This window comes from Amblyomma mixtum, chromosome 2 (assembly GCF_055824585.1).
Source record: "Amblyomma mixtum isolate Tamu chromosome 2, ASM5582458v1, whole genome shotgun sequence".
NCBI classification, from domain to species: Eukaryota; Metazoa; Arthropoda; class Arachnida; order Ixodida; family Ixodidae; genus Amblyomma; species Amblyomma mixtum.
In genome coordinates this window covers 221787727-221802449 of record NC_143013.1, presented here as the reverse complement: position 1 = coordinate 221802449, position 14723 = coordinate 221787727, and positions in this window count along the sequence as shown.

Below are 14723 nucleotides of genomic sequence, written 5' to 3'. Positions count from 1 at the left end.
GGCCCACTCAACCATTCTATGCATTAAACATTTTTCTCGCGTGTCCTCAGCTGGCCTAGCGCGAGCGCTCCGTCCAGCGGCACTGCCCGCTCATCACCCTCTTCTAAGTAGCAAAAATCCCTCCATATGGTTTGAGCAATTGTCAGCATGGTCCTCGTAAAGCTTTACCTGAGCGTACGTAGTACGTGACGAGCTTTTAACGCTTATAAGTGAACAGAGGTCGACGTTTTCAAAACAATTCGATAATCATTACGAATTGGTGAAGTTTTACATGCCAAAATGGAGGCAGTGGCTGTGAAGCAAATCATGTTAGCGGGAAACTTGGGGTCCATTTCTGCCACCCGGGCTTCAAAGAGCGCGAAAATATTAATATTTTACGCCTAGAAAAATGCGGCTGCTGTTGGTGGTATCAGTCCAAAGACCGGATTCTCGCATACAGGTTATTCGAATTTCGCTTATATTTTGTTTTCACTCCTTCTAAATCCCAAACAGATTACCAACACATTTTGTTCATGGTTCTTTTACTTCCCTTGCGAGTAGAAGGCGGAGAAAGAAAAACGATGCGCAGCCCTCTAGTGCCGGTTTTGGGGGCGTGCGTAGCTGATCAATTGCCCGACAGTTTCAGGGCGACGTTGCCTTCTTACACGTCACGCTGAAGGGTGACAATCTTCGCTCGGAGACGGAAGACAGGATTGGCACGACCAGACGATATTGTCGTCGGCGAAGTCGTCGTCGTCGTCGCCATGGTTTTGATCGGTCGGAGTCGGGTTCTTCGTAAAGAAGCATTCCTCGCTTACTGCCGACAGCGCTGTGATCATTGAGCACTCGCTACCTGACGTCGGCTCTGACTCCTCTTCTATAGTTACCAGCGATGTCTTCTGGCTGACCTTTGCCGGCAGCGTAAACCGGCTTCTGAACCTCCTGAACGGCTGGCCACAAGACGACAATCTCGGGAAGTGCTCGTTAACCAGCGGCGAATTACTGCGTATCTCGGGAGGGCTCATAGTTTCGCCGTAGGGCGTAGCGGCGACAGGGATTCGGGGTGGTGGCGATCCGAACAGAAGCGGCGATTCTTGATAGGGCATCAAGCGATCCGGTGTTTCCACGTTTTTCTCGGTTGGCAAGGCGCGCATCCTCATCGCAGTCGTATGCTTGGCTGAGATGAGAGAGGAACTGTCGTCGTCACCAGGCATGCACCCGCTGTTAACGTCGTCAATGACGTCGATCTCCTCTTCGTCGTCGCTCAGTGGCAGCCTCCATGTTTTGCCGACTATCGGCAGACAGTGCCCGTAGGGTCTTCGTGGCCTGTGGACGCGACACTGCAAAGCCGCCGAAGAAGCAGGTCTCCCGGACGAGTAGCAGAAGCTACCGTCGTCGGTGAACAACTTCTCTCGAGGCGCTTTGCTCTGCTTGTTATGTTTAGAGCGCGTCTCTTCTGCATTGCTGTCAGTGGCGCTCTGTTCGATCATGGTACAGAAAAAATGGGATAGCGCTAGTACCGTTGGTAGAGCTACGATCAAAAGGGCGATGGCTACGGCGATTGAAAGGGCAATGCCGAGCTGGTTGTGGAGAAAGTCGTCGCAGAAGAGGTCCAGCGCTTTTCTTGCGGCATCGAAAAGTGACTTGCAGTTACCGGCCGTCGTCTGGCGTACCGATAACTCTATGAAGCTGCTGGCTACCCCGTGATTAGTCGTCACAGTTGTTGGCATTACTGTAGACCGTGCCGACAGGCCCAGTGCTGCGATGGGTCTTCCGCCGCCAGAGCACCTCGTCAAGACAACTTCGGGATTGAGTACCGTGAACAGAAGACCTCGATCAGCCTGAGGCCACGCCATTTTTGCCAGCTTATTGAGGCGCGCAAATGTCGAACGCTTGTAAGGCGCACACACATAGCATTCTGCCAGGCTTCCTACCGAGGAAACTATCATCAAGAGAGGCGTGGCAAGCGAAAGGAATAGCATAACGAGCGTTGCTATCGCTAGCATTGCCACAGTTGTATGACGAAGTGTTTGAACGTGCGCTCTGACTGAAGTGACGCAGCTCCAGATGCCAGTGGTGACGCCGAATGAAAGTAAGGCAATCGTGATGCAGAGGAGTGCCATGACGACCGGTGTTGCCACCGAGTCGACGATGATTACCTTAGACCAAATTCTCGTGCGCCGTTCGAATCTGGCAATGCTTGCCTCTAGACGATCAATGCTCGCTAGCGTGCGATTCAGTTGAAGCTGCAACTCCTCGCGTATCACGTCCCTTGCATCTGGGACCACCGCGCCAGGCAGGAACATCCTGGCAGGAATATTCTTGCAGTGCTTCACCTTGGTCGCAATAGAATCGTTTGCGAAGGCAGCGAGGCAGTTGATCGAAAAGACGCGCGTCACCGTCTCGTTTGACATGACTCCGTAAAGGAAATTCTTGACGTTTCCAGACAGAGCGGCGTCATGCCCCGTCAGTTCCAGGAGCAGCTCGTCCACGGTTCGGTTCGTGTAGCGACGCAGCTCAGTCACCGCCAGTTGGAATACCCCCGGAAGCCTCCTCATCGTGTCAGTTAATGTAGCCTGCGAGGCCATCATGATGGTCAGGTCGGCTGAGGCGAAGAAAGCGAGTAGTCCCAGCAGCGCGCAGCCGACGAGGCAGCAACGCGGACTGGTGGTTCCCTTCGGAAACGGGATGCGGCCGCCGGTGCTGCAGGCGAAGATGGCGACGGGAACTGCGCCTCCCAATAGAGCCACCACGCCGAGAAGCAGGCCGATGAGGAAGGCGCGCAGCGTCGGGTGCTGCTGGTACATCAGATCTTGAAAATCGACGAGTCCCGTGCGCGATGCGAGGTTGGAGAAGAAGGCGCCCGTTCTGACATCGTCGTAGTTGCCGGAAGGGTCGCCCAGGAAGTCGGCAGCGCGGACGGCGTATTCGCCCCAGGCAGAAAGGGTGCCCATCCACGAAGTGAGGTGGCCTTGAGGTTCAGCTGTTGTGAAGGGCGTCGGTGTCGGCTGCTGGTGTGCGCTTGCCTCCGAGTGTTGAAACGAAGTGAACGTTGAGTACATCATGGCGCTTGGAAAAACGGAGTCGGCTAATTTCTGACACTTCTTTCTCGCCTTCTTAGCCTGAAACAATGCGCGTGCGCTTATTGATCTCTGCTCAGCTCGTTCCGAGAGGACGACAAAGTTATGCACCGAAGGTCGATTGAAATGAGAAAAGGATTTTGTGTAACGAATAAAACATAATCAGGAGCACAAATGAGGCCATACGAAATAATTTTTCCATCACTATGCAATAAATGCAAAAGGAAGAAGTTGCTTATGAGTTCACAGGTTCTGTTCACGAACTGCAACCGTGGAGGAAGAAGCACATGGCAGTACAGGCGCGTTAATGTGAAGTCAGATATAGCGATGAAAAGACACATACACTTCGTGTAAAGCAAGTTGTACGACGTTTATCTTATCATTGGCCAACCGGCAAAATCCGTGCGATGTATTACGTCGTCTACAGGTATTCAGTTGTGTGCCATAGCATACCCGGATGTGGAAGAGAAATTATTTAATGGCGCATCAATTCGATGCCAGGAAATCGCCCAGGCGGAGGAGGCGGCGATTGCTCTGGGGATAGTTTCCTAGAAGCTCCCACGCGTAATTACGGACTCCCAGACTGCATGTCGGAACTATGCCAGAGGAAGCATTGGTAAACACGCAAGAAAAGTACTTCAAAGTAGAAAAGACCAAGGCCATGTCCGTAGTGGTATGGACCCCAGGACACCATGCGGATGTTGGAAACGAAGGCGCTCACTCCGTTGCCTGCGCGTTATGGCTCCGGGTGCCCCAACATGCGAGGGGAGATAATTATTCAGCGCTGTTATTAAGCTATAGGGAATTGCTCCATCGTTTAAGATTAACAAGGAAAGTATACGCCGAACCAGACAAAAAAGTAAACAGGGAGCAATGGGTCACACTAAGTAAATTGCAATCACGTACTTATATCAACCCAATCAAAATGGCCATGTACTCTGCGATGTCAGGGCACGTTAGAGAACCCCAGGTGGTCGAAATTTCCGGAGCCCTTCACTACGGCGTCCCTCATAGCCTGAGTCACTTTGGGACGATAAACCCTCATAAACTAAACCAGTCAAATTGAGCTAAATGTTTCCAAGTTCGTGCGGTCCACATTGCGCCTTTTGTGGCGAAGTGGCTAACTTATACCACATAGTATGGTACGCCAGAACAATCCACACATTGAGGGAATTAATGAACCAAAAACTGAGGACTAGGAGGAATCAGTGTCCAGTTCACACCCGGAAGACCAGCTTTGGCTGGTGAACCGGACAAGAGCTGCGGCAAAAACCAATAGACTCCTGGAATGAGAGCCCGCCAACTATTATTCTATGCAATAATTGTTTTTTTCACACACATGTAGGCCGAGAGAACTCTGCTAGGCCTCCCCTACTGCCCCGCACATATACTACAGGCGTGTATATGAGCGATTGGACGTGTTCTCACAATGCGCGCAATCGAAAACAAAATGAAAATACTTTGACAACTTGGCCCTGAAACTATACGGTAAAGACTTTAAACAAGGCTGTGGTAACGGTTCCACCCTGAAAGGAATTGACAGCAACTGCGGATATCGTTTCAGAGAAATGTTTATTCAGAATCCTAGGATTAATTACAATGCTGTAGGCTTGTCATTCCAAACTTGGGCCATGGATGTCGACACCTGTTCCACACTGACCTGGTATCATAATCGCCTGTTTCTAGATTATTGCTGCAACTCTCTGCGCTTGTTCACACACTCTGCCAGTTGGATTTGTGCCTGAAGCGCGCCGTCATGAGCCGTTTACAGCTCAGCTAAGCCCTCTCATGTTCTGTGATCATGCTCAAATGCGACTGTTATATCCTTTATGGCCAGAGTGCCTATTAAATTTTCGGCCGCGCACCGCTGCAGGCTGGCCTTCGCTTCAAGCATACATTTTCCGCTGGTGTTTTGAGTGTGCCTTAAGCACAGAGAAAGCAATTCGAGTTAGTATTACGCATTATTTTGTTTGGCCATTTTTTGCTTGCCGCGAGCTTCCCACGAACGAAAAGGAAGAACGCCCATTGCAGCTCGAGCTTGCACGAAGTAGAAGTTTAACCATGGCTCCAAATGACGTGTGAGTACCTGTTTTCAATGTGTCCATTCCCGACGTGACTAGCACCTTAACCTGCACGACAAGGGCATTGCCGGTAAAGATGTGGGGATGCTTTTGCAGCGAAGCCAATTGTCTGACAACTGTATGCAGTGACGGGCACATCTCACAAACCTTGAAAGGACTGACTAAACTTGAATCGTGCTTCTTACGATCTTGCCGCTGTGGGCCGTTCCTCGTAGTGCCCCCCGTTGAGGCATAACCAAATGTCAACGCTGAAAGGGAGGCGAATCATTGCCCTGCGTAAATAATCTGAATTTTCTGAAAACTTCTTTTTAATAAATGCGGATCTTGTTTGTAAAATGCGGTAATAGCTACACAGCATCACATATCGGAATGGACATCAAGAAAATAAAAGGCGCATATCTGTTCAAACGTCCACTAACTACAGTATATAGCCTACAAGTTGCTCTGGGGCGTTAAATACCATAAACCTAAACCTATACGTGGATAGTAAGTGATCACAATCCTAAATACAGTGAATAATGTTATAATCTTTCATTTCAAGGCAGCTTGAGCGAGAAATTTTCGAACTTTCTTGTATCCGTTTTCAACCTTGTAGTAAACTCATACCTCGTTGCTTAGTGCATGAATAGCACAGGAACACTAGAGCGACGTTTTAGGTGACGTTTAAGTTCTCGTCAAAAATTTATACGGCACAGAGCGTCGCAGCCTATCGCCTTTTTTATTTGGCTGGTTCAATGACCTCCTGGCAATGCAATCCTGGAGAAATGTGTTCTACTGCTACTTAGGCATTATTTGTTCAGAAACGCTATACTCGTATAATACAAAAGGAGGCAACCCACGTTATTCATAGCGTTGATGATGATGGATTTCATGGCGCATGGGCATCTGCGGCCAAAAATCGCCATGGCACAAGGTATTTTCGTCTTCGCAAGGTGGGGTCAAAGGCCCATTTCCCAATCATGTCTCCCTTTAGAAGCCGAGCACCAGGCCAGGGGAAAGCTTATACCCGTTGTATCACAGGTGGGTACCCGGCGGCACTGGGGATCGAACCCTGCACCTACCGCATGCGATGCGAATGCTCAAACGACAACGCCCCCGCTGCGGTATTATTCATAGTCTTACTGTATATTCTCGGTTCTTGTTTTTAATGCGTGTCTCGACACATTTGAATGTTTTGCATGTCATTCACAGTATATAGTACTGGAAACGTTCTTCATGTTACCAGTCATATCCAGCCAAATTAAAGTTAAACGCATAGCGCGTCCTTAGGGTTAAAGACCCGTGTTGCAATCCCTGGCTCTCAATGAGCGTCGTATCAGACAAGAAAAACACAGTTCATTTGCAGTTTTCAAAAACTCGTTCTGTTACAATTATTCGCCTAACGAATTTCAAGCTCCAACACTGCATCTGGGGCAGCTGTTGCAAGGGCATTTTATTCTTGCACAGAAAATTCTTCCATCGACAGCTGCTTGAGGCGTAGCTCCCAAGCTCGCTTGAAGCGGGAGCACATAACTCACGTGCTTTGTGACGTCGTCACAGCGGCAGAAGCAGCCTTCTAGCGCCGCTCATTTCACGCAGCATATATCCCGCCTGTTCAACGCCAGCTCTGAATCTCAGCACGATATTGACGTCACTGCATGTTCGAATCAAAGATATGGCCTGAGCTCTGGCGCATTTCACTAGCGTGTGCAATAAGTGGGAAAAGACGTTTTCATCTTTGACGCAGGTACTACGGCACAAAAAAAAAGTTCTATGGACGCTTAGGATACTCATTTATGCGAAATTTGAGCGCAGCTCTCTCGGCATCGGCGATGCGAACGGCAGGCTTCTCTCGGAGACGCTGCCTAGCCTGTACTTCGGCACCGCGAACACCGAGGTGGCCTCGGCGGCGGCGCTGAGCCTCTGCTCGGGCAGCTCATTTAGCAGCAGCGGCAGACGAAGAGTTCAGAGAAAGTCTTCAGAGAGTACTGACTGAGACTATTTTGTATTGTATAAGCAGGCGGTTTATACTAGGAATACAGCGCTGTGAGTGGCGTGGCCGACACGGACAATCATTAAAACGGCGAATTGTGCGAATTGGTACAATCATCACGTGCAGCGTTAAAGAACCCCACGTGGTCGAAATTTCCTGAGCCCTTCACTACGGTATCCCTCATAGCCTGAGTCGCTTTGGGCCGTTAAACCCCTATTGAACATAAACCTAACATATCGCATGCAGCATACTCCACAGCATGGCCTGCCAACGGAACGGAGCGTGGCTTGACTGCTAGGAGGCAGTGGGTGGCTGCGTTTGGGAGAGTGCCGCGGCAGATAGACCTCCCCTCCCCTAGCCGCCCTACATCCGCTCATGCAGTTGTGATGAACGACGGCGCGCACTACTCTGGCGCCATCTATGAGCGAGAGGCGGTACTCTAGTTCGCTCGGTTACACCGGCGACGGCGACGTTCAACCCACGAGCGGACGCTTAACAGCTGCGCTTTAAAACACCCAGTTAATCCGTCATACTGGCCCTTGTCCACCTCAGTCGGTGGCGTCTGGTATTACGAGATTGCGTATATCACCAAAAATTTAGTTTTCTGCCGCAAGCTTCCACGAGCTTCACCTCTCGTGCTTTTTTTTTTATCAACAGTCCATCGGTGCAGTACCACGAGCGAAACCAGCTGGAGCCGTACGTGACGGCGGTCGTCACGGCCGTCGTTCTGCTGTTCCTCCTGTTGCCGCTGGTTATCCAACTCCTGCAGATCAAAGGTTGGTATAGCCTTCTTTGTGCGGCGAGGAATAATTATAAATGCATGTGTAAAGCCATAAACTGCTAATTCTATATCCGTAGAAACTTTTCCACACGTTTCCTCACTGCTCAGCATATTGAATTTTACTCTTCCGCACAGAAGGCGTTTGCAACCTGCTTTTTACTCTCGTCTCGTATTGCACAAAGGACTGCATCTCTCTATCACACAATAGGGAGTGATGGGATATTAGCTTGGTTTCATTAAAAACAAAACAGCGATTTACTGGTGCCCGATGTGCCGTGTTGACAAATTTATAGTGCTAATGTATCCTGGCAACTTAAACGCAAGAGGTTTTGTTGATGCAAAGAAAATGCTGGCGATGGGGGCAGGCCAGCGGCTCATGGATATTTGTAGAAAACTGCGCCAAATTTGTAGATGTGCCTTCCCATCTAGGTAAGATAACATCTAAATAAAACAAATCTGACGCATACATAGAGGTGCCAAAACTAGAACTAATACTGGGCATATACCAGCACAAGCGTCTGTTTCGTACTTTAAAATGATTTACACGCTTATGGTATACGCAACCTGTCAACCTAGTATATCCTTCCGGCGCGTTTTACATGCAGTCGATGTCTATGTGAACCCGATCTAGAACCTAAACTATACGTAAGTTCACAGTAGGAAATAGCGTCCGCCAAGTACGAAGAGTGTACACCTTGTGCACATGCTGGAAGCGAGTCGCCCGCATTTCGGCGCACAGGACTGGGACATAAGAATGAGCAAATGGGCTTGCATGCATCAGGTAAGCGGGATAAAGGCGCCTCTGTCGAAGCCACCTTTAAGATTCGTCCAGCTATAGATGTAATTTGGCGCGTAGCGCATTGTGTCGAGTGCGCTGACAAATATTCAGCATGCAGCTTAGTTTCGCATCACGTAGTAGTGAGCTTGCGGAAAGGCTGCTAACAGGTTCCTGCTCAAATCATGCCGCTATATATTGCAAGTGGCACCATACGCTTAGCGACTTTTTAAAGGAAGTATCAGTAGTAGCAGTACTAGTATACCTTTATTCGGCCATAATTTACAGGCCAAGCATGTCGACCGCCTGGGCGACCAGAGGTCGCTGTTCTTCCTCCCCTTCAGCGCCAAGCCAGTCGAGCCAGGTGGTGATGGGGTGGGGGGTAGGAACCATCTTCGAAATATGTAGCGCGAAAAACAAGACACAGACAAGGTGAAGACAGGACACGAGCGCTTCTCACGACTGAATTTTTATTGGGAAAGATACCAGAATATATACCATAGATATGGAAGCGGGGAAGGAAACAGGAAATACAAAATAACAACCCAAAAAAGAACAATACGAGGAGATAAAAGGCCGGCGATGAAAGCAAATACATAGCAACATAAAACACGTGCAGTGTTACTTAACAACCGATTCAAGGTACACAATCTCACTTTTTGTCAAGGCGATGGATGCGTCACTAACACACTTCCCCCCCCCCCCCTTTCGCGATATGGAACGCTTCAATAATCTCTCTCGTACGTTGATAATGTGCTTTGTCAAGTACTACAGTCTTATCGAAAAGGGGGCGACATTTACATTCTCTGCAATGCTTCGGTAAATTTTCAAGAGCTGTTGGCGTTAAAGAATTTCTGTGTTCGAACAGCCGGACATTTAGACAGCGCCCGGTCGTCCCTACATAATATTTTTCACACGTCAGAGGAATCTTGTAAATCACCTCTTTTCTACATGGCACAAACCTAGATTTGTGATTAACATGGCAACGATGATTACTTTTTAATCCCTCTGCTTTCGCTCTGACCATCGCACACAATCCAGATAACTTCACAGGAGCTGAGATTACTGTTCCCACCTCGTAGCGATTGGCAACATTGGGTAGGAATGGGTAGGAACCAGACTGCTGCATTCAGTTCACGTGTTCACGTCCGTGCTTTTGCTCAGCAAGGCCAAAAGGGCAGACACGCGTAAAAAAATGACGCAGCCGCGTTCGAGTGCACAGCTTTCTCGTGGAGTCGGAAATCGGCATTACCATGCACGTGGACAACCTTATGAACTTGAGACTTTCGTCGCCAGAAAAAGCTCCGTTCCCGACTCTCCTACATTCGAAACTAATCAAGGCGTGAAGATAAAGATGAGGTACCGTTTGGTAAGTGCACCGGCACGTCCTATATCCCGTTGGACAGTAACCAGAATGGCATTCAACCATCTCGTGGACGATGAGCGAAGATGCCCTCGCAATCTCCTTTTTCTCCTTTCCTCCGAACTCTCTAAAGCAATTAACAACTGTATTTCACTCCGAGGAGGACGGACCAAATCCTGGCCGCGGAAAATTGGTTTTTGACGAAAGGAAATGGCGCAGTAAATATCTCACATTTCGGTGGACACCCGAAACGCGCCTTAAGGGAAGGGAGTAATTGTAGTAAAAACATTTATTTTCGCAAAAGGAAGAGTTAGGGCGTAGGGGGTTGGGGATAGATAGATGTGGAGCTCCAGTGGTCGGTCTTCCCTATTCCAAGATCCCGTTGGCCTCCGCCGCTGCCTTGGCCCTCTTCACCAGCATAAGCTGTGTGCTCGGGTCGGAGTCAGTCAGGAGGGCCTCCCACTGCTCTAGACTAGGGCTATTTATATTTGGTAATAAAGGGCTTTTTTCACAGCCCCAGGTGGCGTGGTACGTTGTGGCGTAGCCCTACACCACACGCACTCTTTCGCGTACCTGTTCGCCCATATGAAAGAGGAAAAATATAGAGGTGCCGTAGTGGAAGTTTCCGAAACAATTTCGACCCTCCTGGGAATCTTTAACCGGCGCTGACATCGCTCATCGAACGCGGTCGCTGTGGTCGGGCTCGAACCTTGGTACGAGCACCACTGAGCCACCGCGACGGGTTTTGTCAGCTACGTTCAGGCCGATGTCAGCCTTTCGGAATACAGCTGCGACAAGGAGGCGACAGTTAAATCGACGAAATGTTCTTGCAAAACTCCGCAGTGCTGACGGGAAGGCGTGCCTCGCTGCAGCGCGAGCGCATAGACAAGCTGCATTCGCACCGCCTGGAAGAGAAGGACTCGCCGCCGGTCGACCGCAGCGGCATGTACCTGTGTTCGTCGGCCGCCTGCTTCGACACCGGTGAGTTCAGCTCACAACTCATGCTCCGTTTCGCTCTTACCACAGTTGTCACAAGTTTAGAAGTGTGTGGTGTTTTTGTGTTAAGTCGCCGGACGTGGCAATCGAAAACTGCTGTTCAACCTCTGGCCAATAATAATTCATTTTTTCTACGTGGTGAACGGAGAAAAAATCCAGAAATTCTTGTTTTACGATGGCAGCTGCGACAGATCACGTGGTAAGCAGCATCGTCATGTGCACAATACGTGGTGCCTAAAAACAAGCATCCAAGTCCTTAGATAGTCGTATGAAAATGTTATCCAGCGGGCCATGGGGACTGGGCGTGCGTGCACTATGACATGCTGTGTACTTGATACCTCGTACTGTGGGGAGGAGGGGGCACAGGCCTCTAGCACATGAGCTTGAAGCGAAGCCGATACTTCTGTTATTCTTTGGTGGCCTCGAGCCATATTTGTGGAGTTGAAGACCGAATTCATGCGCCCTAATGTATAGTGTTGTAGTGAAAGGATATCATTGTGTGGATGATACTACGCCATCCGGCGGCATACAAAACAATCTTTGGCCACAATCCTACCTTCAAAAAACTCTGGCGATGGTAAATCCATCACTGTAAATAGCGCCACATGTATATGAAATCCGAGTAAATACTCGCCAGTGTTCAGGCAGGGGATGGATCCCCGCTGGTCGGCATCTTCTAAAGGTAGAACACAGACTACGCGGCAGACTCGACAACGTAGACCTCAGCTTATGCAACTGTAGTTAATAAAGTATTAAAAGCTGTCAAACATCAGCGGAAGGGCAGAGGCCTTACGTGACACCATTTTGTACACTGAAGAACGCACTGTAATCTAAAATCAGCTATGCATCGCCTCTTCTACACTCTACATGTCTGTTCACAGAACTCTGGGCGGTGCCTGCGGGCCATTTCTCTTAGGATTCTTCGGAAACGATTTTTTTTTTTCAGGACGTGAAATTTCAGATTTGATCAAGTACGAGCGAACTCCGTGCAAGAAAGCGGACGCATTCCTATGCCAGATGAGCAGCCGTCCGTTCCTCGAGAACCAGAGGTTGTTGCTCTGGCAGGAGCTGCTGAGGACACTTCACGGTAAGTGCGAACACCACATTCTTCTGTCTCGCGCTTATTTTTGAAACGCCAAGGGCAACTGGCATTGTCTTGCCAGTCAGCACTTGATGTGTGTGATGTGCCAGACGCACCTTCAACACTGACATTTTTTTAACGGGATAGCGTTAAAGGCTCCGTTCACCAGGAAATCCTGTATCGGCGTGGTAGGCGTAGGCACTGTGAGCGAAAAACAGCGGTCATGACTCTGGCAGGTGGTGCCCAGGGAGCAGCCTAGGAGGCAGGTGGGCCACCTAGGTCACGTGACCTTGTGACGTCATCACAGCCTGCCCACCGGATAGTGAGCAAACTTCCCACCGTAGTAGGTGGCAGTTAAATCAATGATTGGTCGCTCGGGAAGGGCAACCTGGGTCGCACAAGGCCCACTGCTTGGAGCACCTGCCACCGCAGGGCAGTGGCGTATCGCTTTACCGCTGCATCAGGGATCTATGAATGTAAAGAATGACCTTCTGCATATATGGGAATTAACGCATAACACTGCCACGTTATACTCTTAGAGCGGAGCTTATGTGTTTTTTTTTTCCACGTTATCTTCGCCACAGGAAATTTATTGTACGCCACGAGAGTTAGGTGTAGCGGCAGTTGTTAAGGGGAAGGAGATATAACGCGAACTCTCAATGACGTCACAAATTTCTTCTTCCTGCCCTAACCTTGTGCCTAGCTTTGTGCCTAACTCGAAAATGTGTCACAGCCCATTCCGCCAGCATCGATGAAGCGGTAGCCTCGATCTGCCCTCTGCCATTTGTCACATTAAATCAGGCCTGCCCCTTTTTGACACTTTTCGAAATAACCACACGTTAACTGCGTTCCAAAACGTCAAAGCACGTCTATACTTCGAGGTATGATATTCTGCCATAACGATATTCTGTCCTTGCGCGTGCATTACAGTTTCCGTTTATTTTCAATATCATACACGCGCCCAGAAGAATCACGTAAAAGCGATGATGTTACGTAAGACATACATGCAGTGAACGCACTTTGCATTACAGTGAAGTAGTGTGAGGCTCTGGATTTTATACTTATTGAACATTTCTTCCACAGATTTTGGCCGTTCAACGGATCCGTTCTTGATGAAGATATATTCGCATTTTCATGTCTGCAGGAGTCACGGTATGCATTCTGTACTATAACTGCCTTGAGAAGATAAGTCGTGTTGCTTTTTTTGTCTTTTTTTTTTCGAAAAATGAACGATGATGTAACCAGCCTCTCCTCAAGTATATTCAACTCTGCTTAATACCAGAATCGGGCTGCACAATCCGCGTACCGATCCCAGTCGTCGCTAGTAGGGAGGTTATGTGTTACCTTACTGTGTGACTTTTTGTGTGTGACTTTTTGTACCATTCATGCCATGTTTGCAGCATTCATACTGTTATGTTCCTGTGCTGAAGAAATCAAATAAACTGTATTACACTCGGATTATTTCTCGCGATAGGAGTCCACAAAGAGGAGCTGCCAATTGCAACCATTGGGTCGGACTTGGAAGGTTTTTGTTCATTCTTTTCACGATTCGCCTTCGTTCGCGCTTCAGCATGTCAGGGGAGTCGAAGAGACGAAAACCATTTAACAGGCCAATCACGGAGTCATATGTTGTACTTAGGCAGAAGGTCGAAGAAGAGCTGGCCTATTAAAAACAAAGTAGGCGAGTTCGCTCATTGTTCACTGTTTTGCTTGCAAAAATTTCACGAGCAACCTAACAGAAATTGAATACTATGGTCCCTCAGACAATAGTCTGTTCTGAATTCCAAATGTATGACAGTGGAACTTCCCAAGTGCACATCATCACATGTATGACGTAGTTCTCACACTGCTGTTTGCCAGGCAGCAAGCAACATTGTCATGCACGCACAGTTCAAGTAATAATTTAAAACAGCTAGGAAACTGTGGCTATTCGATAGCTTCATAACGTGAGAGCGTTGATTTTTTCAACGAACCAAGGCGAGAAAACATATGCCCCTCACTTTGACATTTGACACTTCTTTTCGCGCCTTACTGCATTAATAACGCGTTCAGAAGTCTTTGAGGCCAAGGAAGTGATTGGGGAATGCTAATAATTATTTTATTTTCGGCTCTTTTTGTTGGTGAAAAACGAATAGTGGATTTATTTAGGCACGAAATTATTCAGAAGAAAGTAAAAGAAAAGAGAACCAAATGCTGCCGGTGGTATCTGAACCCACGACCTCCGCATGTCGCGTACACTGTCTACGAAATCATCTACAGCGGCGGCTGTCTCGCCTTTCACTTTCTAAGGTACTTATGTTAAGGGCAGGTGTACCTTGAGTGTTCACCGCACCCAACCACAGTTGGCAACATCCTGTTAGACAGGAAGTGTCACGTGGAACGTGATCGAAAGTGGGCAGCGGAAGCTAGGCGAGGACGCTCGTATGCTGACTTTGGCTTCAACACTGCCAGAACCAAGTGTCTCGCTACGCTATGAGCTGGCATGAATATAGAAGTTAAGGGGCTGTTTAAGACATTGTCGCGGAAACGATATATTTAGAGGTATTTACAATGAACAAGGTTAGTGATGGCCGACGTAGCCACGAGCAGTGCCGAGGGGAGAGATCTTCGTCGTC